Genomic DNA, 26,499 nt, shown 5'->3' with positions numbered 1-26,499 from the left:
CTAAAATATATCAGAGAAGACAAAGCAGGGTGATTCCTATTATTAAAGGGAACAATCCAGCAAGAAGATATACTGATAGTAAATGTTTATGCCCCAAATATGAGTGCACACACATTTGTAAAAACAAAATCTTCAGGGCATCAGGTCTCAAATAGACCTAAATAAAATAATCCTGAAAGACTTCAACACATCACTCAGGCCACTAAAGCAATCTTCAAGGCAAAAACAATGAGTAAAGACTCTTCAGAACTAAAGAAAACCATAAACCAAATTGACATAATAGATATATACAGAATATTTCAACAAGGAACAGCAGAATATACATTCTTCTCAGCTGCCCATGAAACCTTCTCAAAAATAGATCACATGCTGGGCCACAAAGCAAGCACCAGAAAATTGAAAAGATATAGTATAATTCCCTGTACCTTTTCAGATCACAGTGGAATGAAAGTAGAAATCAATAGTAGGAAGACCAAAATAAACTATATAAATACATGGAGACTGAATGATACACTATTAATTAAGGAGTGAATAAGATCAGAAGGGGAGAAATAAAAAATTGCTGGAATGAAACAAAAATAGAGACAAAACATGCCAAAATCTATGGGACACTTTGAAGGTGGTATTAAGAGGAATATGTTTAGCATTGAGTGCCCACATAAGAAGAACAAGAAGTAGTCAAATAGACAACCTAATAACACTTCTCAAGGACTATAAAAGCAGCAACAGTTTAATACCAAAGCCAGCAGAAGGCAGGAAATAATTAAAATCAAAGCAGAAATAAATGAAGTAGAGAATAAGAAAATAATGCAAAGGATCAGCAAAACAAAAAGCTGGTTCTTTTAAAAGATTAATATTATTTACAACCCCCTGGCTAACCTAACCAAAACAAAGAATCAACCCAAATCATTTAAATATAAAATGAAAAAGGAGACATCACCACAGACAGTGAGGAAATTCAAAAGATTATCAGAAACTGTTTTGAAAATTTATACTCTAGTTTACTGGAATACGTGGAAGAAACTGATAGATTTATAACCTACATAAACTAAACCAAGAGAATATAGCAAGCCTAAACCAACCAATAGCATGTAAAGAAATAGAAACAGCAATAACAATTCTTCCATCAGTCATGAATTTTATACGGAAAAACAAAAGACCCAGAATAGCCAAAGAAATTCTTGGCAATAAGAACAATGCAGGAGGCATCACAATTTCTGACTTCAAATTATACTACAGAGCAATAGAAGTTAAAATAGCATGGTATTGATGCAAAACAACCACACAGAGCAATGGAACAGAATAGGAAATACAGAAACAAAACCAAGCAAACATTTACAGTCAATTGAAATTTTTTTTTTTTTTTGTGGTACTGGGATTCCTGGAAGCCCTTTTACCTCTGGGCTACACTCCCAGACCTATTTTATATTTTTATTTGGAAACAGGGTCTCCTAGGCCAGTGCTGCTGGCTTCAAACCTGCGCAATCCTCCTGTCTCTGCCTCCTAAGCATGGGGATTACAAGCGTGCGCCACCACGCCCGGCGTCAATTGATTTTTGACAAAGGGACAAATTCATATGCTGAAGAAAAGACAGCCTTTTCAACAAATGGTTCTGAGAGAACTGAGTATCCATTTGTAAAAAGATGAAACTAAATCCTTACCTCTAACCATGCACAGGAGTCAACTTGAGATGAATCAAAGACCTGAAAATCAGACTAGAGACTGTGAAGCTATTAGAGGAGGGCATAGATTCAACACTCCAACATATAGTCATAGGTATTAACTTCCTCAATAAGACCTCCAAAGGGCAGAAGATTAAAATAAGAATTAACAAGTGGAATGAATCAAACTAAAAGGTTTCTTCTTATCAAAGGAAATTATCAAGAATCTAAAGAGAAAACCTAGAGAATGGGAGAAGATCTTTACCAGCAACCCCTCTCATAAAAGGCTAATATCAAGAATATACAAAGTGCTCAAAAGACTTTACACTAGAAAAACAAATAACCCAATCAAAAAATGGGCAACTGAATTGAATAGACACTTCACAAAAGAAGAGATACAAATGTCCAATAGATATGTGAAAAAATGTTCAACATCATTAGCTATCAGGGAGATGAAAATCAAAACTATGCTGAGATTCTATCTAACCCCAATCAGAGTGACAAGCATAAAGAAATCAAATAACAACAAATGCTGGCAAGGATGTGGGAAAAGAGGAACTCTTTTACACTGTTGGTGGGAGTGCAAACTAGTTCAGCCTCTATGAGATAAGTGTGGAGATTCCTTAGAAAACTGGGAATTGGTCCACCATATAATCCAGCTCTACCAGTCCTGGGTAGCTTTCCAAAGGGGATTAAATCAGAGTACTACAGTAACATATGCATACCTATGTTCATAGCAGCACAATTTTCAATAGCCAAAATATGGAACCAACCTAGGTCTCCATCAACGGATGAATGGATTGCAAAAACATGGGGAATACACACAATGGAATTCTACTCCACAATAAAGAAGAACAAAATCATGTCATTCATAAGTAAATGGAAAGACCTGGAGAATATTGTGTTAAGTATGATCAGCCAAGCACAGAAAGAGAAAGGACATATGTTTTTTCGAATATGCTCAGCTAAGGAATATTATGGATACCAGAGGGACTCCAGATAATGGAGGGGAAACCTCAGCAAAGCCAGGAAGGAAGGGTAGCGGAGGAAGAAGGCTGAGATTTAGTAATGGAAAAGTTACACGTGACATGTGAATATAACAGTGTTGATCTGGACACTCAGTATCAGGATGGAGGAAAAAGGGGAAGTGGGGGTGGGGGTGGGGCAAGTGTGAATATATGCCATTGTCAACATGACCCATATTATGATGTGAAACTATAGTGCGCCAATAAAAAATAAAGTCTAAAATGTTAATTTTAAGTACTATTTTATTATTTTTTCTAATATCTGAAATGCCTAGTACCTCATAAGCCAATAACTCCTCTTTTGTTAAGACAAAGCATAACAGATTCTTCCACTTAAGAAATAATTGCTAATAAGATGATGACAGAATATTTTTTCTTTAGATTTAATTATACTTGGGTATCTTCCTTTTCTACACAAATTGAGTGTGTGTGTGTTCAAGAGGATCCTCTAATTTATTTCATCAAAAGCCAAAAATACTTGCATGCCTGCTATGTGAGAAGAGGAACTGAACACCCAGATACACAGATTTACAGCTTACTTCTACAAATGTTAGTTGTAGAAATAAACTACTCTCCATTGAACTATGAAGTCATAGGGACAGCTCATAAAGTTCTCTAATTTAAAAAATATAGAATGATGGGACTAAAAGCCTGGGTCCATTAGATTTGGAAAGCTGGGAGTCAGAACCAGATGGAGGATGCCATCCCAGGCACAGCCCTTCAACATGGCTACTCAACAGACCCCAAGATGCCACAAAGCCTTTTCTCCTTCCACCTGAACTCTGTGTTTGCTTGGAGAGTTTCCCCAGGTTCTCCTATGTGTCTACTCTCTCCAAGATACTTGGAGAAACTTCTCCCAGTATTCCAGGGCTATGGTGGAGCCAATCTTTGTCTGTTCATGGAAAATATATGAATTTCTTCCCAATTTTATGTTCAGTGATTGCATGTTAACAGCTTAAAATAAGTCATGGAGAAAGCATTTACACCATGGAATTTGGTAAACACTAGAGATCAGGGTTTTTCTCTTCCTGGAGATCTGGCTAGTTGTTAATCATACACCAACATACCACTGCCCTGGACAAATATCTGAACTCTTTCCTTGTTCTATATTAAATACTATCCATGAATAACCACACACTTGAAACAGTCCAATAAACTAATTTAGTAAGTCATTAGTGGAGAAAGAGGTATTTAATGTACTATTTCCACACTGCATATATTGAACAGTAACCAAAGATAACGTCTTAACCCAAGGAAAAGAATTTCCAACTAAAGTCTGAGTGTTGAGGAGGAACAATGTGTTTAGAATAAAGTTCTCAGCATTATTCAAGTTATGCCGTAAGTGCAACTAATGCCTCTGCCCCAAATCAACTGACAAGGGGTATGAAAACAGGTAGGAACAAAACAGCTACCTGGTCAGAGGACTCGGTACTGATCAGTGCATTGACAGCTTTGTCTTCAGAAGGGAGAATCTAATTTTCAAGTAAATAAGTATCTGCTATCACCAGGTGAAAAGTAAATAATAATAATAATAATAATAATAACAATAATAATATAATTTTATTTGATGCTGTCCAGTCTATAACCAATAGAGTTTTACTCTTTCAAAAATATATTTATTGTAACACTAGATTTTTATATTTCATTAGATCTAAAATACCTTAATCCAGCTTCTCAGAAGGCTGAGGCAGGGAGATCACTTAAGCCCAGTGGTTCAGGGCCAGCTAGGGCAACATAGGGAGATTATCTCCCTATGTTTATAAAACATCTCCCTTTTATTATAAAAATAAAAGATATAGCAGCATATTGCATGCCAGTAGGAAAGCAGATAAAATTACGATCAATTAAATTATGACAAACTTTCCTTCTTATAATTCTTCCTCAAACTTGCTGAAAAAATTTTAATTTATTTAGACATATTTTATCATGTGTTACTCTTGTACTTACCTACACAAGGTGAGCATGAAAGATGTTGCATTTCCTAGGAGATTACTGCCACGGGCGGCACTTTCCTCAAAGCTGCTGGCATCCTGGCTGCAGGTGATACACAGGCTGAGGCCTGCTGCGCTCCTGGCCCAGCTGACCGCGTCCTAACTTCAGAGATGTATAAAGGTGGTGGAGGAAGGTGGAGGCCATGAAGCACATCCTAAAATCAATGAAATGTGGCTTTTAGTCTGTTGGATTTGGAATCAGCTCTGGGGTCTAGGCCTGGGGTGGGTGGCCTGCTGTGTGACTTTTGCCTGTCTTTAGATCCAACCAGCTGCCTACACACTAGAGTCACTTGGGGAGGTTTTAAAATCATTTGCCCCAATTAAATCAGAATTTCTTTTCTTTTCTTTCTTTCTTTTTTTTTTTTTCTTTTTTTTTTTTTTTTTTTGGTAGCACTGGGTATTGAACCCAGAGGCATTCTACTTCCAAGCTACACTCTCAGACCAATTTTTTTTTTTATTTCTTATTTGGAAACAGGGTCTTGCTAGGTTGATGAGAGTCTCACTACTTACTGAGGCTGTCCCAAACCTGAGATCCTCCTGTCCTGGCTCCCATGTCCTGGGATTACAAGCATGTGCCACCACACCAGGCTCAGAATTTCTAAATTAAAAACAAAATTCGCTAGGTGATTATAATCTGCAGTTATTTTCTGCTTTATCTAAAGTATCTAAGGTTAATTTGTCAAGCAATTTTAGGACAGAAATAAATTACTGGTGCTTTTTTTTACCATTCTTTCCTCTTTAGTTAAAAGTCTTCTCTTATCCTTAATATAGTTTTGATTCATACTGATTTTTTTCTTCACTGTTGCAGATCGAATTCTTTAAGTTTCTAAAACTAATGAGTAATTCTGCATATTTAAGTGCTATTTATTTTAAATGTAAGTATTTAAAAATACTTAAATATAGTTTGATGGAAAATATGTTTTATATGAAATAACTTTGGATTTATGAAGCAAATGGTATATAAGTATCATAGAAACTATTCATCCTAAGACCAAATCTCATCCCCAGGGAACAGATAAACACATTTAATCAGAGACAACTATTTTAATTAGGTCTTCATTTCTTTTAGCAGAGACATCCATTAATTATTCTGGGAGTACTCAATCTTATTAGCCTCACAAACATTCCAAAGTACAGTTTTCAAAATCTGATGTTCCCTTTCATTTTCCCTTTCTAGATTCTGATAGAGTCTCAGTTGCTATTCAAATATCTACCTCACTACTAGCCTCACAGTGGGAATCAGCTTATTTCCTGACAAGTAATACATCGGATTCTCCTGGCTACTATTATTATTCCAGAGATAGATTTGGGGTCCTAATTAAGCTGAAAGAAAGGGCTCATGGGCCATTTTCAAAAGCAAGGTTTCGTTTATCCCTTGACTGCTGAGGGTGGCAAGGATGCATGTAGCTCTGATTACCTTTAGCTACTATCTACAACCAGGAGGCAAACTAACTTGAACATAAAATCAATACAAAGTTAAGAAGAGCACAGAGACAGAATGAACCTGGGCCCCTGAGGTCACCATTGACGTTAAGTCCAAGAGCTAACAAATTTCCTGTGTCTGGTTTTCTGCTACAGCTAAGAGCATCAGATTACATTTCCTTCATCTCAGATGCAGAATTCAAGCATCTAAGTTCTAACTTTGGCTGACTGCTGGTAGGGCAGGCTAGGGATAGAATGCAACTGTTACTGACATCTGACTACTTGATCTTTAGGACACCAAATTCACAGCTCAGTGGAGCAGTAGAATCTACAGAAGAAGGCTCTCTTGCCTACTGACTATGTGATTATAGAGGAGTAAGTCAATTTGACATTTACTGCCTGTGAGTCGTCATTTGGAGGACAGGTTTGTCATTACACAAAAGCACTAAACCAGGGATCAATGAGCTCTATACGTAAAGAGCCAGGTAATAAATATTTCAGACTTGGTAGAGCACACTGTCTCTGTCACAATTACTGAACACTACCACTGTAGCACAAAAGTGGTCACAGATAAGGATAACAGTACAATAACATCTTATTTACAAATAGGCAGCAGGTTGGATTTGGTTCTTTGCTAATTATTTGAGACACCTGAATTAATCTTCCAGGGAGGCAGGACTGTGTTTAGGTACAATAACAACATTAGAATGATGTAAGAAATTTTGGACACTTTTTAGGATTCAGCCTTAAGTATGTACGAATGAAATAATATGAAGCCTAAATTTTCATAAAAATTCTTTGGGGAAAAAAAGTTAAGACATTGAAGCATGTATGGTATATTATTTTCTACATCTTAGAAAATCTACTTCTGAGTTTCTTTCTTTGAATCAGCTACTTTCTCCAAAGAGAGCTAGTTATTTTGACACTTGTGCTAAATTGCAATGTAGCTAAAATGCAAATGAGCACATTTAAGTGAGGGAAATGCAGTGAGATTTGGGTCTGATCTCATGATTTCCTGGAAACTGGCTTGAAACACTACCTGCTTTTATTTTGAGTAGTTGCCCTTGCTTTGTTCCACATAGCTATTCATAACTCAGCTGAGGGTCATGAGGTACACATTTACTTGGACATGCATATACAAAATATATCTGGAAGGATGGGGGGCTGGGAATGTCCTGTGATGAGAAAGACTGAGGGGCCAAAAAAGTGAGGGAGATTTTTTACCATAACCATTCATACTTGTAGACTTTTTTAAACCATAAAGTTCTTATAATACCAACAAGTATAATTTTAGCAATAAATAGGATCGCCTTGTACAAAATTTTGTACTTCAGGTTTTGTAGTCACCTGGTTCTCAAACAGTCTTTCTCACCTGACTAGAAAGTACATGTTCATGGTAGCCAAGTACAGTGCAACAAAAATATCTGCAGAGTATATTTTTTCTTAGCTCATGGGATCCTATGTGTTTGACCTGGGGATATTATTCTTTTCCTGAGTTTATTCAAAAAAAGCAAAGTCAGAGTGTCATAAAACCCAACAGCATCAATTGGAGGGTGGATATGTTGGCAAAGGAGAAAGAGAGTCCTCCATAGAAATATACTGGGATGGATATGCTTTTCCTCCCTTAATCCTATTTTCTTCCTCTGTAGAGTAAGTTTTTTTTAATGTAATTGACCTGGCAAACTAAACATAGGCTATATAGTAGACAACATATTCTACAAAGACTATGTAATTGTCAGAGTAAGACTAAACCTAAGAACATCTTATGATCAGAGGTTTACCAGACTGAGAGGGTAAGAAGGAGGTTAGCATGGATCCCAGAGAAAAGCAGTGTATGAGAAGATAGTGCAAATCTCTCCTACATCCCTTTCATCATTAGAATGGAAGCATCTTGAGAGCAGAGACCAAGATCTGAGCCTAGGAGGTTAGGGAGTCTCTGACTCACAACTAACTAGGCTTAGGCTTCAAGAGGAAAATAACATCCTCATGAGTTTCAACCCATTCAACTCACTTCTCTACACCAAAGCACTAAATTTTAATAAAGAAGTACACTCATCTTGAGTACCCTAAATGTATGCACTACAGCAAGTTGGGGAACCCCAAGCAACTCCCCATCCAGGAAGTAACTTATGGAGACTTTGCAAAGCGCTGAGGTCAAGGCTTTCATCCCTGAGGTTCCCTTCATGCGGGGTAATATTTGGGAGGTTAATTATCCACACCATTCCCTGAAATGCTTGTTCAACATAATCATCCACAGCTCATTTTTTTTCTACAATTTCATGCCTCAAAATCTTACACTCCAAACCACCCCTCCAGAATAGACTCTTGGGTTCTCACTTCTTACTCACTATCATAAGCAAAAACTGACCATTGTGGAGGAACTATCTCAGGAATTCCATCAGAGTGTGAATTATTTGAGAATTATGATCTGCACTCAAGCTTCACATGAATACAGTAAGCGTTTATAAGGAACCTGTAAAATTGCAGGCATTGTAAGAAGTCCTGATGCTCAAATCAGTTACAATAGATAAGACACCAATTCTGACCCCATAGAGAGCCATCTTAAGGGAGAAACGCTGATATTAGAACAAAAAAAGAACTGACTCATTTCACCTCTAAGCCGAGGAGAGCGAGGCTGGAGAGAGGCTTCACAGAGGCAATGACATTTGACAAGGAAGAAAAGAAGACAAGTACTATAAGTAGAATGACAGGTCATGAGAATGTCCATCGAGGGCTATTTGGAAAGCACTAGTGCTAGTTGGCATGAAAAACAGAAAGGAGAAGTCAATTAAGGCCAAAGTATGAAATCCTCTGCTAAGGAGTTTGAACTTTATTCAGCATTCAGTGCACTTTAAACAGGAATGACAGGAATAAATGACTGTATCCCTAGGACCAGCCCAGGTTTATTGTTAATTTCCACAACTGGACCCTGCCCATCAATAAACCTTATTTCTCCAGTGTTCCCAGAATATCTCTTTCTTTTTCCCACTTTACACCTTTGCTTACTTTTATCATTTCCTCTAACTGAAATTTGCTACTTTTCCAAAGTCCATCCATCCTCCCAAACCCATGTCAGTGCTCTCATCCAAAGAACTTGTGCAAACCTCCCCACCCCACCACAGAGGGGCAGAGGAGACACCCAGGAAGGTGAAACCTGGACCAAGGTTGAGCAGGTTAATGTCTTCTCACCCTCCTGGCTCTCAGAGCTAAAGTTTATACATGGATTGAGGTGCAGAAGGAGGAGGGGAGCAGGAACACCGCACTGACCTAGACCATTTCCCAGCTTCACATCTTGCTCCTTCCTCTAGCTTTGTAGAATGTGTGCCTATTTCAGTCATTGTTCACTTAACTTAGGATACTGTGATTTGCATATCCATAGGTCCTAACATAGAGAAGATAAGATACTATCATCAATTAGGTAATTGACCCATCTTTTTCTCTTCTTTTAGGTGATTTATTATCTTTTTCTGGAAGATTCTTTGTATCCATTGAATTATGAAGTTTACCTAAGAAGTAATTTTCCTATGTTTAAGCAGTCTATTCTACTATTTAAAGACAAAGGATGGAATGGTTCAGAAGTTACAGAGACTTGCAGCGGTGTTGAATAGTCATGTGCGCCCACCTGACCCTGTGCTCTCTACCATTCTGTGACAAAGCCCGGCACCAGTCGATCCTTTTCTAGTGAGCTACCAGAACAGGCAGAGTAAAGGTTAGAGGAGGACAAACTGTCCATAGTAGGTCCTGGACAGGGTGCCCTCAAGTCATTTCTGCTTTCAGTTCAGAGTTTCATTTGTCGGTGTGAAAGGCAGGCAGATTAAAACCTGCTGGCTGCCCGGCGTGGTGGCGCACGCTTGTGATCCCTGCGCTTGGGAGGCAGAGACAGGAGGATCACGCAGGCTCGAAGCCAGCCGCGCTGGCGTAAGAGACCCTGTTTCAAAAATATAAAATAGGTCTGGGAGTGTAGCCCGGAGGTAGTAGGGCTTCCAGGAACCCCAGTACCACCAAAAAATAAAAAATATATATAAATAAATAAAACCTGGTGGCTCCTGGGCCATTAGTGAGCTGTGTAAGGGAGCCAGAGACAGCTCCTCATACTCTAGGTTGATCTTGAAAATACTTAGAACTTTGCAATAATTCCTACCACCTCAATAGGATATGTCCACAAAAAAGTATGATTCAGTTAAACATAATAGACAACAATTACTGCATATCTCTAATATTCCAGGTACTCTGTCAGGCACAAAACAAATGAATAATATTTTTTATGAGTTTTCCATTATGACACCCCATACACTAGTACTGTGCTAAGTGATTTACTTATATTATCTCATCTAATTGTTATATTACTAGTAACTTATTATCCTCATTTGCCAGTGAGAATACCAAAGTGGGGGAAAGGGACTTTTCCAAGGCTACACAGTAAGGTTTTCTGTAGACCTGTCTGACTCAGAACATCTTTGCCCTGCCTTCCACTCTCCTTGGGATGCTCATGTCTAACAAACAGGTTGAGAAATATGAAATTTAGACTCAGACTCCTGAGGGCTAAATTTAGATCCAGGCAATTAATTGTCCATGATCGCTCAACTCCAAAGGGAACAAAGTTAAATATTTTAATGAGCAGTCAGATATTTGGGTCTTTTGTGGCTTTACCTTTCCAAATTTCCTAATCATCCTAATTGATGCTACCAACATTTACTGTTACTAACATTATACCAACATTTACTGTTACTAACATTATTACCAACACCTGTTACTAACATTATGCCCCTAAGGAATTTTACTACAAACAACAGTGGGGGAACCACCAAAGCTAAGAGAAGAAATCACAATGCAGAGACATGGGTGTGTAATAGATCCTAGCTTCCTGGTATCTGTGAAGCCCCATCTGGTTTCTACCTCAGATGTCCAATCAAGCACAAAATATGATTCCATCTTATCATTCCATCAGGACCAAGGCATTGCTGCCCAGTCACAGTCTTTTGCATTTGGCACCAGTGTTCGGCAGGATCTGCATAGGTCTTCTTCCCAATTACAAAGCTGCTCTCTCAAGCAGAAATCAGAATTGAAAGTAGGCTGGAAGGCATGGTGGTACAAATGTATAATGCTAGGACTTGGTAGGCAGAGACAGGAGAATTGCATGTTCCAGGCCAGCCTCAGAAACTTAGCAAGACCCTCAGCAACGTAGCAAGACCCTGTTTCAAAAACAAATAAATAAACAAGCAAAACTTTGAAAAGGACTGGAGGAGAGCCGGGTGTGGTGGCGCACGCTTGTAATCCCAGCATTCGGGAGGCTGAGACCAGAGGATCGCGGTTCAGACAGCCTCAGCTACTTAGTGACGCCCTCTGTAACTCAGTGAGACCCTGTTTCAAAAAAAATAAAGAATAAAAAATAGGGCAGGGGATGTAGCTTGGAGGTCAAATGCCCCTGGGTTCCATCCCCAGACCCGCAAAAAAAAGGGGGGGGGTCTGGGAGTATAGCTCAGAGGTAGAATACCCTTGGGTTCAATTCCCCATAAAACACAACACACACACACACACACACACACACACACACACACACACACACGTACAGGGCTGAGAGGGTATGGGCATGGCTAACACATTGTCCAAAGTGGAGCACTCCTAACAAATGTTTTTTTTCCCAAGGAATTGTGTTGACATAAGTATTCTTAAATCAATGATTAAAAAAAATTAAGACATAAAAGTAACAGCTACGAGCAAAGGTCATTTTTACTTATACATTCCCTCTAGCCAACACGCTTACTTTTCTAAATGTCAATTTCAAGAGAGATTTGGGGGCTCTACTAGCTTAGCTCCTGAGCATTCTGTGTGCTGACCTCTGGCACAGCCTCCCTTTATCTCCTGGTGGAAAAGAGCCTGTTTCAATCTAACTTTCAACAGTGCTCCTGAATTGCCCTTGACACCATCTCTTTCACCCCTCATAAGGTAGCTCTGACTGTGACTTGCTATTTTTTATGAATCTTTTTCTCTCTGTCCTTCTCATGTGCGCAAAGCCAAGCAACTGTAGTAACAGGTTCTATTTTCTGAGGAAGCTCAGATTCTTCACCTGTTCTAGAGTAAGCAGCTCCTTCTAATCTAGCTAAACCCTATGTTGGCTTCGGGAATACCAACCTGGATGCAGCCTTATCATGAAGGCAAGAGGACCATTTAGATGATCCCACCGTGTTCCAGGAGAAAACTGGCCAGGGCTGAACCAAGAAGGGTCAGTGGATGAAAGACCATGAACAATAGTATAAAGAATTGACCTTTGACACTTGACCCCATAAGGTCAAATGAGAATTAATCCAGGAAGTTCTGTACTACACTTAGAATAATGACTTTTGTATAAAAAGTATACAATCAGTGGTAGCTATTATTTTATATGTACTGGAGTTTGCCTCTATGGCTGAATAATGTTTCCTGTTTTGCTATTCATTATTTACTCAGGGAATCATGTCCTAATCTCCAGAAGAAGCATAAAGTAATTTGCTATAAAATATTACTGTCTCACTTTATATTGTACATATCACAGACCACAGAATTAATTTATATTCCGGGACAGATTACAAAGACAATTTGCTGCATTGGAGTGGAATTGGTTCAACAAAATTTGTTCAGAGTGAGTACAGGATGGTTTATCTTGCAACCAACTTCTCACATTATTGGCTTGAATATTTACCTTAGTCTTTATCTCTAGTCACCCCTGGCAATATGCAGCTCCGGTTCCTCATTATCGGGTTCTTTAACCACTATACCACACTTCCCAGATTTTCTCTCTTCCCTCATTTTCATGAGGTTTCACCATTCCCCCAGGGAAGTGATAAAACGTCTACATGTCCTAATAAGATAAGCAGTTCTGTGTGGCTGTGCCATCCCCTGCTGACTTCCAATAATCATTTGTTATCAAGAAAAATGGAAACTGTGGCCTTTGTCCAGGAATAAGACAAGATTTTTCTGCATCATCGAACTTCTCAAAGCTCTCGGGTCTGTTTCAGTCAATATCTACCTGTCAACCCAAAACATGTTGATTTTTTTCCGCCTCCTTGGACCTTTAGTCAGTGAGTATTTTGTAAGCTGAATGTTTTTAAGTGACAGACATAGCAGAAAACCCTTTGTATCACAGAACAAAGGGACTTACACTTAACTTAAAAGCTCAACCACTATGAGCCATTTATAGCTGCAGAAATTCCAGAAACACAATTAGACCGACAGAGAATAAAACCCATGTGATCAAGAGCTTCCCTGAGAAGACCCTTCTCAAGAGAAAATAAAATCTAAAAACACATTTAGGCAACTATAAGTACTATATAACCAATTTTTTTTTTGCTGTGTGTGTGGTGCTGGGAATTGAACCTACAGGCATTCTACCTCCAAGCTACACCCCCAACCCTATTTTTTTATTCTTTATTTTGAAACGGGGTCTCACTAAGTTGCGGAGAACTTCACTAAGTAGCTCAGGCTGGCCACAAACCCAGATCCTTCTGTCTCAGCCTCCCAAGTACTGGATTACAAGCATGCGCCACCACACCTAGCTCACCAAACAATTTTTTTTTTTTATTTTGGGCTTGTGGGATTTCCTCCTTTTATGGGGTGCCATATATATAACTATAATATGATCTCTTGAGAATGTGTTGTATCCCATAAGCATAAGGTTGACTTTTGTGTGTGTGTGTGTGTGTGTGTGTGTGCGCGCACGCATGTGGTACTGGGGTTCCTGGAAATACTTCTACCTTCAGGCTACACTCCCAGACCTATTTTATATTTTTATTTGGAAACAGAGTCTCTTCAGCAAGTGAGGCTGGCTTCAAACCTGCGAAATCCTCCTGTCTCCGCCTCCCAAGCGGGGAGATTACAAGCGTGCGCCACCACGCCTGGCATAAGATTGACTTTTTAAAAACGTCTGTGTATATGGTACACAGGGGCTTCATCTTCACTTGTTTTCTCTTCTTTGGAAGTCTACATGATCTTTTACCAACTTACACCTGTTTTCTACCCACTTGCCCTCTCTCCCCCACTGCACCCATATAGGTGGGTGGAGAAAGAACAAACCCAAGCTCAGACTCCTTCCAGACTCTCCCCTCTTTTTTTTTTTTTTTTTTTTTTTTTTTTGGTGGTACTGGGGTTCCTTGAAACCCTTCTACCTCCAGGCTACACTCCCAGACCCATTTTATACTTTTATTTGGAAACAAGGTCTCTTAAGCCAGCAAGGCTGGCTTCGAATTTGCACGATCTTCCTGTTTCCACATCCCAAGCGCAGGGTTACAAGTGTGCGCCACCAGCTCGGCAGATTCTCCCCTCTTGACATTGTGGTGAGGCTCAAAAAAAAAAAAAAATCCCATCCCATCAGGAAACAAAAGTGTACCAACCAGAGTCTTCTATAGAATATCAGCAGGGATATTCAGGGAAATTAGTGTGATGAGATAAGATCGTTTCTAATCCAGACCTATGTAAGTAACAAAAGCAAGGTAGACCTTTCTAGAGGGAGGGAGAGAGGCTCTTAAGTATCTCAGTAATAGTAGCCCTTTCTAATTGCAAAAATAGTCTTACTTTTAAAAAAAGGCTAACAAATGAAATTTATTTCATTGTCTCTTTCTAAGATAATCACCAAAAATGTTTACTAGTAGTTTGTCCTTGGTGCATTTTAAATGATTATTTTAAAAAAATTTAAATTGCATACCCCCCTTTTTTGGTACTAAAGGTTGAATCCAGAAGCATTCTACCTCCAAACTACCTACCTTATTTTTTATTTTGAAACAGGGTCTTGTTAAGTTGCTGAGGCTGATCTTGAACCTATGATCCTCCTGTCTCAGCCTCCCAAGTACTGGGGTTACAGGCGTGTGTCACCACAACCAGCTACGTTGCTCACTCCTGAGATGCACATGTCCTTTGCTAAGAGAAGACACAACTGACTACAGGACAAGATGAGAGTTACCAACCCAACCTGGAACAAAGGAACCAGCACAAAGTGGTAGCAATGGGTGGATCAATCAGTCGACAACTGTGTATTGAGCACCTGCTCTGTACTGGATACTTCTCAGTGCTATTGGCATGTCAATAAACATGAGAGATTGGTAAGCCCAAGTTCAGCAGCTATGTCACCAACAAAACATTTAATGGCTCAGTTTTGGTTTTTTCATTGTATTTATTTTTTCTTCCAAGAAAGTAATGGTGAATACTTTTACATAACTAAATTAGCCTAGAACTAAAGAATTTCTGTTTCATTTTTATTTTGTCCAAAAAAAAATTTGCCCTAAAAGTAAATTCAACCTTCCATATCTAATAAGGCATAAAATACTAAAATTTTAAAAATAATATTTTTCTTAATTTCTTCTAAGAGTTTTAAAAAATAAAAAACCCAAGCCGGGTGTGGTGGTGCACACTTGTAAGCCCAGGATTTGGGAGGCTGAGACTGGAGGATCACGGTTTGTAGACAGCCTCAGCTACTTAGTAAAGCCCTTTGCAACTCAGTGAGACCCTGTTTCAAAATAAAGAATAAAAATAGGGCAGGGGGTGTAGCTCCCCTCTGGGTTCCATCCCCAGACCCGCAAAAATTAAAAAAAAATTAATTAATTAAAAACCCAATATCTAAGTCTCTTCCAGGATACTGTATTATCTCTGAAAGAAGAAGAGATGGGATCCAGAAATTTGAAGTGAGACAAGCTAAGAACAAAGGGACATTTGTTAGAAATAATTTTCAAAATCATTATTTTAGTGTCAGAAATCAATAAACATATACTAGGTGACTTTTGATCCTTGAAAAGTCTTCCTCCAAGGGGCCAACTGAGACAGTCAAGAAAGTATCAAAAGAGGCAGAGAAAAAAAACACAAATAACACAATTTAAAGATGGACAATAGACCAAAGCAGACATTTCTCAAAAGAAGACAAACAAATGACTTAAAGATACATAAATATATGTTCAACATCACTAATCATGAAGTAGATGCGAATCAAAACCACAATGAGATATTTCATTCTGTAAGAACGGCTAGTATCAAAAAGTCTAAAGACAAAAAGTGCTCGCAAGGATATGGAAAGGAGGAAACCTTTGCTTACTGTTACTGGGAGTGCACAGTAGTACAGCCATTATGGAAAACAGCATGGAGCCTCTCCAAATTAAAAATAGAACTATCACATGATCCAGCAATCCTACTGCTGACCATCTACCCAAAAGAAACAAAATCAAGATATCAAAGAGGTATCTGCCCATTGATATTTATTCACAATATCCAAGAAATAAGAACAACCTAAGTGTCCATAAAGCAAGGAATGGATGAAGAAAATGTGCTACACATACACTGCAAAGGAATATTAGTCAGCTACAAAAAAGAATGAAGTCCTGTCGTTTGCAACAACACTGGTGGAACTAGAGATTTTTATTCTGTGAAATAAGCCAGAAACAGAAATATAGGTATTCCTCATTCACATGTCGTATCTAAAACAGTTGATCTCAAATAAGTTGAAAGTAGAAAGTAGTTACAAGAAGTTGGGGGAAAGTAGGTCGGAGGAAGGGATGTGGAAAGGCTGATCAATAGGCCCTAAGTTATAGATAGGAGTTAAGATTTTCTTGCATGTTGTTGCATAGTAGGGCGACTCTAGCTAACAATAACATGCTGTGTACTTCAAAGAGCTAGAAGAAGACACACTTTTTAATGTTTTATCATAAAGAATTGATAAATGTTTGAGGAGATAGGCTTAACCTGATTTAAACGTTGCATAATACTTATGCATTGAAACATCGCATGGGGCCTCACAAATAACGCACAATTTTTATGTAGCACTTCAAAAACAGAAAAGAAGGAAAGAAAGTATGAGCATCCCAGAGCACAAACAGGGTGCCGCGTTTCTGGGAATCGATTTGGAAGGCTCAATTTGCCGTGCTTTGTAAAGTCAGTTTCAGCTGTCTTTCCCAGCGTGAGATGCGTTGAAACATCACTATGCCATGTCTGTGACTTATTCACCTGAACAAAATAAACAATTTAAAGATGAATGCTACCATGGTGATGCATGCCTGTAGTCCTCATACTCAGGAGGTTGTGACTGGAGGATTGCAAGTTTGATGACAGCCTCAGCAACTTAGCAAGACCATGTTTCAAAAATAAAAAAAAATAAAAAGGGCTAGGAGTATGGCTTGAACATAGAACGTCCTTGGGTTCACCCAGTACAAAAAAAAAAAAAAACACAAAAGGATGAATATTAGTAAAACTGCCATTGCCATTCATACTTCCACCTTTTTCCAGGTGCAGATTAGGTTATTCTCTTTTCTGTTAAAGAACTGTTGTTTCAGAAATCATTGACTCAGGGAAATCCCAGTTAGCTCTCTGGGGGAACACCGAGCAGAATTAGTTATGGTTAAGACTGCTGCACAGCAACATTAGACTCTATTATACACTCAGCTGGCCGTGAGCGGCAGGAAAGCTGTTTCTACTCTGCTTGTTGAGCAGATTAAGTCTGGAAGAATGGGATGCATGCTAGTGGCCCCTCCCTCCACACAGGCCAGATCTCACTGCTGTGGCGTAGAGCCATTTGGCAAGCCTCACAGCTGGAACAGTGCTCCTTAATCCCCAGGAAGTGGCCACAGGAGTTCCACCTGAGCAGCCTTCAGGGCGTCCAGGACTCTGTGGGTCTAATCCCAAGACTGTCACATGAAAAAATCAAATGGCTCTTTGCTTTGAGTCTGGCAGCCACCATGGTCATCCGGCCACACGTCTAGCATTTAATGCCTCTTAGTCGAGATTTGCAAGTGGAACATGTCTGTAACACAGTTATAAATTGGTTTGTTTTTATTGGGCCAGATCCTTAGTCTCTGAAGGCAGCAATAACTCTCTCACAGAGCATCAGAGGATAAGAATCTGGAAGCTGGCCTGGGGTTTCACATTTGCTGAGCGTGAGTGTTTGACTCCTTACAGAGTGACGCTGTGGTGGGACTGCTGAGACCCTTCATTCCCACATTTGAGGAAAGCGTGAACTTACACTTGTGTAGTACCAGCAGGGCAAACTCAGGTCAGCACTGACTTTTAGAGGAGCTAACTATGTCACTGAACCAGAGAGAAAAGGCTAATCTGTGACCCTTAGATAGAGAGGACAGGGTGGTGGGAGGGGATTACACCAACGTCTGTCCCTCACAGATGTTAGAAAGATTAAACTCTCCTTAATATTTTGACACCAGCATGTGCTGTCATCTTTTAATGCAGAAGTATAAAAGAGGCTCAGGCTGTAACCATGGTAACAACATCACCAGTAACAAAGACCCCAACATAACCCTAAATAATGTTTATATTTATCATTCTCTCATAGCCATGTATTTTGTCTACTATGCAGAATTTACAAATTATTTCTCGAATTGCAGTTATTATACTATCACTTGTTCTAGACTGCAAGTCCCTTTTATTTTTTTAATTTTTATTGGTGCATTGTAGTCATACATCTTAATGGGATAAAAGGTGGTGGAGACATGCATGCATACCTCACCCAGTTAGCCCTTACAAATGCAAGTCCCTTTTAGACCAAAGCCATATTCCAATTATCTTCATCATTGAGGAGGATGGGACTGTGGAGACAAATGGACTTGTTTTGAATGCCAGATAGGTTGTTGGCCTTGTGAGGTTAATTAGCTTCTCTGAGCCTCAGTTAATTTATGTGCAGAATAGGAATAACACCCTCATCATAAAGTCCTTAGCTCCTCTCTTTTGTATTCCCCCTCAATGCAAACTACAGTGCTTTGCATGCATGCAGGAGACATCCACAATAGTGGACTTAATCTCTGAAAATAAACATCAACCATTTTCAGAGATGGTGAAATTGTTTTATGCAACAATCCTTTGTATGAATGGGTGAGAGGATGAGAACTAAAGAAATCCAATTAACTATCTACTGTCCCAGGCCATGGGACACATTGGTGGCAGATCCCAAGGTGAAAATCAAAACTCCCAAATTCCCAGTGAGCTGTTCAAGGTCACCTAAGGCTTTTCAGAAATGTGTGACTTCACAGTAAGCAGTGACCCCATCAGCAAATAGAAGAGAGAAGGCAGATGGCAGGTCTTCTGGGACTCTCACCAGAGATCATTCAATTCCTTGATACAACACAAACCAGCTCTGTGGCCTCACTCAAAGACATTACAAGAACAAGGACAGCCTTGACTGTACCTAATGGTACATCTTATTAGCTAGGAGGATAATGTCCATGCAGTGGCCTCAAGCAGAGGGAAGGCGTTGAATGAGAAGAAACTGCCGTATAGCTAATTTTCTATCTCTGCCTATACTTCTGTATTAGGCTATTTTCCAGTTTATAACAAAATACTTCAGGCTGGATAACTTGTTAAAAGGGGGGGGGGCTTGTTAAAAAGGGGGCTTATTTAGTTCATAGCTTCAGAAGCCAAAAGTTCAAGATTGAGTGACCACATAGACTCGGCCCCAGGTGAGGGACCCCCTGGCTGTACCACATAATGATGGACGGCATCACGGTGGAAGCACACAGGAAAGGAGAGATCATGTGGCCAGGCGGGAAGGAGGAGACTGAGGGGAGCTCACAACCCTCCCTGAAAACTAATCGGGGCCCAGGAGAACTGTAGCAATTTTTTCTGAGTGCAGCACCCTCAATGACCTCATTGCTATGAGGCCCCACCCCTTTAAGGCCCCACTGCTTCTTAACATGGCCACACTAGGGACTAGGTGTCCAGCAGAATCAGTTCTTGAAGACAGACCACCTGCATACCCCAGCACCCTCCATACACTGATCTCTCATTTTCAGACCACCCCAGAAAACCAAGGAAAGGAGAACAATACCTCCAGACTGATACCACAAATGATAATGCTGCAGACATATCCAAGGGGCTGCTGCCAAAGGACTCTGCTAGAACTGACTGTGGACGGCGGCCACTGCGGGCCTCACGTGCTTCTCTCAAGATGTGCTGCCCTCTTGTTTCTTGACATCATCTTCTCCTTTGGACACCACTCAGAGGAGCAGTGACACCGAACCTGGAGAAGCTGATGGTCATTTTGAGATAGAGAGCAAGCAAGCAATGATAAAGACCACTGCAACTTATTCTGTCCCTCTCTGTCTCTTCAGATGGATGACAGAAAAAAAGTGCCATGATAGAATTTGAGCACAATTTATGTGAAATAAAATTAGGTTCAACAAATTTAACTCAGAGATTGAAATGTTGGAAATCAAAGAACCATATGCCGGGTGTCACAGAAAAAGCCCGCCTCAGCCTAAGAGCCACAATGCCTATATGTCTGATAAATCAGAGTACCGGCAGCTGTTCTCTCAGTACCCCCGATTTGATCATTCTGTTCTGTCTGTTCTTTTTTCTGGAGGTGTAAAATTTTTCAGAGTGGGATAAAGTTGTCATCTACCACACTCATATGTGCCAGGTTGCTCCATCTCTTTCAAGGGAAACACTAGAAAGGAAATATTAGTTGGCTGGCAGAAGCCCAGGGCCAAGTCTGCCAAACTTAGCCCCTTAGTTCCACAGCATTCAGACAGGTAAGGGAGAGATGGCAGAGGCCTTGCCTGTGCATCTTTGCCTTCGGTTCTAAATCAAGATAGAGGGGACATAAAGGCAGAGTTGAGCGAGACAGAGGGCAACGAAGCCCCAGGGAAGTCGACATTGGTTATTGTGGGCAGGGAGAGCCTGTAGCTGGGTGAGTGTGCATGGCAGAGGGAGGGGAAACAGCAGAGAAGAGGAAGGGAGAAGCCAGGAGCTGAGACTCCAGATGCCAATGGTCCCAGCAGGTGACACAGGATGCTGCAGGGGCGGGGCCCCACACTCCTCTGCAGTCAGACTGGGGTGGCCAGGAGGATGAATGCCGCTCGTTCTGCCCAGCCTCTACGGGCTAACAGAGCACTTTGCTGGATGTTCTGATTTTTAAAAGCAGCTTAAATCTAAACTTCTTATGTGAACTGTTCCAGTTTCTAAATTTTGATAAAATATTATTCATCATAAAAATACCTGCAGGGCAGATTGGATCCAAAGCCATCATGTATGACCATGCTGTAAGCCAAGAACAGCTGAGAAAAGGGGCAGACACCCATCAAGTAGGAATGGATTGACTTCCCTAAAACAGAACGGTGGCTAAAGAACAAGAAGAGAGAGAGCGTCGGCAAAGGAGCTGAGCAGGACCACAGAAGACACACAGTGGTGGCTGGGCTGTGACTTTTGGAGTCTAGCAATCCTCGTTTGAAGTCCAGCTCTGCTGGGCTGGGTTCTAGATCTCTATAGGCTTCCAACTCCTCCTCTGTGAACAGGAGGATGATGCTGACCTCCCCTGCTCCATGAAGGCTTAGATGAGCTACTCTACATGGACATGCATGGTATACAGTTGGTGCTCAATAGATGTTGGTTAGCTTTCTTTTTTCTTTTAAGTAGATCGATATCTAAGTCCTAAAAGATTTGAATGACTTGTCTGGGAAACTATTTAGTAGGCTTTAAACATTTTGAGGAATAAGGAATCCTTCTGAGAACTCGGTGAAATAGGTAGATTTTTCTCTTCATGCATAGCAAACCACACACACTTCACATTTCGTCTCAGGAGGCTGTGGGTTCCCTGAAGCCCATTCACACCCTGAAGCTCAGGACCACAAGTATAAAATAATCCTAACCAAAAGCACAAGAAAAGAGGAGATGTCACATGTGGTCATTGTGTTTATGGCAACAGATTCTGTCCACATGTGGGATTAAAGACTGCGGTGTGTGAACACATGTGTTACATGTGCTCTCTCACACAGGATAACCTTTCTTGGCTACAGCAACCTAAAAAGAGAATTGTCCACACCTCTTGCTTGGATGACCCACATCCAATGACAATGTCTCCGGGGAATCTGAAGACACCTGGAGGGAGAGGCAGTTGTGTGGGGAGCAGATGCCTTCATCACTACCTGAAGGGTGCGCTAAAGGCCTGCTCCTATACACAACGCATGAGAGACTGAAGCTGAGGGTGCTGTGCTGGCCTGTGGCGGGGCATGCCATAATATTCAGAACATTATTTGGAAAGAAGGCAGGAACCTATGGCTACAATGGTGACCATGTGTCCCCAGGAGGAGAATGCGTTTCCCTGAGGTAAGGGCCTCTGAGTCCTAATGAAACAGGACCAGATAACAGGTGGCAAAGCACAACCGTGGCCCCCACCTCACCTCTACAGTGCTCTAAACATCACAAAGCTGTTTTCAGAAACTTTTTGGAAGTCCCACATTCCTCACCTGACAATAATTGCTCTACTGGACCCAGATTTTCTTTTTCTTTCTTTTCTTTCTTTCTTTTTTTTTATGTACTGGGGATGGAACCCAGGGGCATTGAAACTTCGAGATACACCCCTAGCCCTAGTTTTTAGACTTTTTATATTTATTTATTTATTTATTTAGGTGGTACTGGGTATGGAACCCTTCTACCTCCGGGCTACACTACCAGACCTATTTTATATTTTTTATTTGGAAACAGGGTCTCTTAAGCCAGAGTAGCTGGCTTTGAATCTACGCGATCCTCCTGTCTCTGCCTCCCAAGCGCGGGGATTACAAGTGTGCGCCACCACGCCCGGCTAGACTTTTTATTTTTGAAACAGGGTCTCACTGAGTTGGGAAGGGCCTCACTAGGTAGCTGAGGCTGCCCACGAACCGTGATCCTCCAGTCTCTGCCTCCCAAATGCTGGGATTACAAGCGTGCGCCACCATGCCCAGCCTAGAAATTTCTTAATATGTTATTTCTTTTTCTTTTGCACTTACTTAAAACCTAGGATAGCTGGGCGTGGTGGCGCACGCTTGTAATACTCGCGCTTGGGAGACGGAGACAGAGGATCTCACAGGTTGGTAGTCAGCCTTGCTGACTTAAGAGACCCTGTTTCCAAATAAATAAAAAATATAAAATAGGTCTGGGAGTTTTGCCCGGAGGTAGAAGGGCTTCCAGGAACCTTAGTACTACCAAAAAAAAAAATTTAAAAACCTAGGATAAAGCCTTTTTAAGTATTCTCTAAGAAATGTATATCAGTAAAGATAGCCGGTTCTTTTAAAGCTGGAAACTCTGATTCCATAGTTTTTTAGTGTTGTAAATTGAAGGGAAGCAAAGTGCAAAATCACACAGGGAGGAGGAGTCCGTGGAAATGGAAAGAGAGTGAGCCTACAGAGATCCCAGGGACCAGACAGCTACTCAGGCTCCCAGCTCTTCAGGATTCACCAGACAGAGCCACTGTAGGAAATTACGTTTCTTTCCCTTTATTTAACTCAGCACTTGCAAGAAATAGGCAAAATCTTTTGGAAAAGTTTGATTGTAGATGAAGTCTTAGGTTTCAAGTATTATCATCTTTAGAGTTGTTGACTTTGGAAGATAAAAATAAATAAGCTGGGAGTGATGACACATGTTTGTAATCCCAGCATTTGGGAGGCTGAGACAGGAGGATCGCAGTTAGCAGACAGCCTCAGCTAGTAGGGAGGTCCTTTGCAACTCAGTGAGACCCTGTTTCAAAATAAAGAATAAAAAATAGGGCTGGGGATGTAGCTCTGAGGTAGAATGCCCCTGGGTTCTATTCCCAGGATTCAAAGAAAAAAGAACAACCCAATGACTTTGTTCTTATCCCTTGTTTCAAAATTTTTATAAAAATCATTTTCCAGTGTGACTTTCTATTGCTCCTTTACTGTCATAATAAAACAGGAAGAAATGCATTACATAAACAGAGCTCCACTTCCTTGAGTAGATAAGGTTAGGATCGCATTCCTTGGCCTCCTTCTGTGTCCCCTGGGCCCCTGCACTGCTTTTGTGCAGGGCGAGGACCAAGCAGAAGGGATAACATGCAGGATGGCCTTCGGGGGCAGGTGCAATGGAGGCTGCAAACGAGAACCAAGTTAAACAAATCTTCAATTTGACTGAACTCCTCAGTTGCACTCAAACAAAAAAACTAGAAATTGCCGAAGAGAGGGATAGAGAAAGCGTAAGGTCAGAGAATTATGTTCTTGCTAGGTACGTGGCACACACCTGTAATCCCCAGTGCTTGGGAGGCTGAGACAGAAGGACCACAGGTTGAAAACCAGCCTCAGCAATTTAACAAGGCCCTCAGCACCTTGGTGAGACCGTTTCAAAAAAATGGGGCTGAGAGTATAGCTCAGAGGTAGAACACCCCTGGATTCAATCCCCAGTAATGGAGAGAGAGACAGACAGATAGACAGACAGATGGAAGATATGATGTTCTGTTCTAAAAATACATGACTGCACACCTGCATTTATGGGCTGCCATGACTGGTACAGCCCGGCACTACCACATGTTTCAATGTGAATTCAGGTGCATAGGACTTTTCCTCTCTGAGGGACTGGAAGATACAAGAAGTTAGTGTAAGAGAGGAGGTACACAATAAACAAAAGTAATTAGTAGCTCTTGTGTTATTGTGTCTATTTTGCTGATCTGGAACCTGAGACTGTTGAAGTTACAATTACACGGAAGTGACTAAATTACAACTAAAAATGATGTATACTCCTTCAAAATAATGTATACCCCCAACAGAATAATGTACACTAAAAATAATGTATACCATATGAAAAGGAAGGCAGAAATATCAAAGATTAGTTTTGTCAGCTTTACAACTTTTCTTCAGGGTGGATTTCTACTTCAAAGGGTCCAAATTTTGTAAAGTAAATAAATGCCAGTGTGGTCCCTCAGTGCATCTTCTCACAATGCCCGCAAGGTGGCAGCATTTCTCCAAGGACGTGGTCACTACCTGGAGAAACTGGACTGCGGGGCTAGAAGTACAGATCAAGAGAACCAATATGCGACTCATGAAAAGAGGAAAACTTCCAAAATTGGCATAGTGTCCTAGTTTTAAAAAAAAAGGCCTTCAAATAATTTCTTTCAACTTAATAATGTCCAACTTTCTTAGGCCTCTAAAAAAAAAGTCAGATTAAATTATTTTAGTGCCATCCCTATTTCTACCACTTGATGGCAACAAAGACCTTCTAAAGAGCCAATGCTCGTTTTATTTTTTTCTGAAAGTTGACAGGTTCCCAAAGTCCAGCAGCTTAGACCTCATCCATACATCCCAGCTCAATTCTATTTCAGATGCTATCAATTCTTTTCTTTCTTTCTTTTTTTTCCAGTACTGCGGATGGAACCCAGGGGCATTGTATCTCTAAGCTACACCCCAAGCCCTACTTTTCAGTCTTTTTATTTTTGAAACAGGGTTTCACTGATTTGCAAAGGGCCTCGCTAAGTAGCTGAGGCTGTCCGCAAACCACAATCCGCCATTCTCAGCTTCAAATTCTGGGATTACAAGCGTTCACCACCACCCTGGCTCTGTCGATTCTAAACATAGGATGCCTGATCTCTTGCTAGGTCCATTTCTCTGAGCTCTCACTGGCATTTTCCATTAGAGATGGTGAGGAAGGGATTCACAGACTCTAAAAAATTCAATAATTTTGTGTCTCCCATCTCCACCCTGCCAACCTCCACCCAACACAGTTAACTAAGCCTCCCTGGGTTCCTCCCTCACATACCTTCTGAAGCACCCACTCATCCCTGTTTGGCCCTACCCCAGGTGCAACTCCTATGCTTCTCTAGTACAGTTGTCCCCACAGTGTTCTGGCACTGACACAGTGGAATGCAACTCCCTAGATTCCACCCAGCAGTATGAGCAGGCCTCGGGCAAGTCTTTGAAGCCAAGAGTCTGTCTTAGGTATTGTTTAAGAAGCCAGCTCTCAGCTTTCAACAAAGAGCTGAGTACTATGTCTGCACTCAGTGTTAGTTTATTGGACGAGTGGGTAATTGTGATCTCCTTCGCTTCACCAATGATGGTGCTACATTTTCTGAGATGATGGGCACCTTTGGTGCCTCGCCTTAAAAGTGCGCCTGCCCCTGCCCCTGGTGGCCCAGGCAGATGCTGGTAGTAGGGGTAAGCCAACATCTCATAGGAGACAGGGACAGTTAGTGAGGGGGGAGTCACAACACAATTTTTGGAAGACTATTGAAGAAGAGGAAGCAGGTGAGGGAACAGTTACGGGCAGGTAAGGGGATCGGGGATTGATATGCTCATAGTATGAATATGCCACATAAAACCTATTACTGCCGGGTGTGGTGGCGCACGCTTGTAATCCCCGCGCTTGGGAGGCTGAGACAGGAGGATTGCGCAGGTTCTAAACCAGCCTCAGCTACTTAGTGAGGCTCTCAGCAACTTAGTGAGACCCTGTTTCCAAATAAATATAAAATAGGTCTGGGAGTATAGCCCGGAGGTAGAAAAGCCCCTGGGTTCCACCTCTAGTACCACCAAAAAAAATTAAAATTTATTACTATTTTTTTTCCTGGTACTGGGGATTGAATCCAGGGCTTTGTACATGCTAGGCAAGTGCTTTACCACTAAGCTAGCTAAATCCATAGCCATTTATTTATTTATTTATTTATTTATTTATTTTCTTTGAGCTTGGGTCTCA

Source organism: Muscardinus avellanarius (assembly GCF_963383645.1).
Source record: "Muscardinus avellanarius genome assembly, chromosome: 6".
Classification (NCBI taxonomy): Eukaryota; Metazoa; Chordata; class Mammalia; order Rodentia; family Gliridae; genus Muscardinus; species Muscardinus avellanarius.
Note: the sequence above shows the minus strand (reverse complement) of the source record.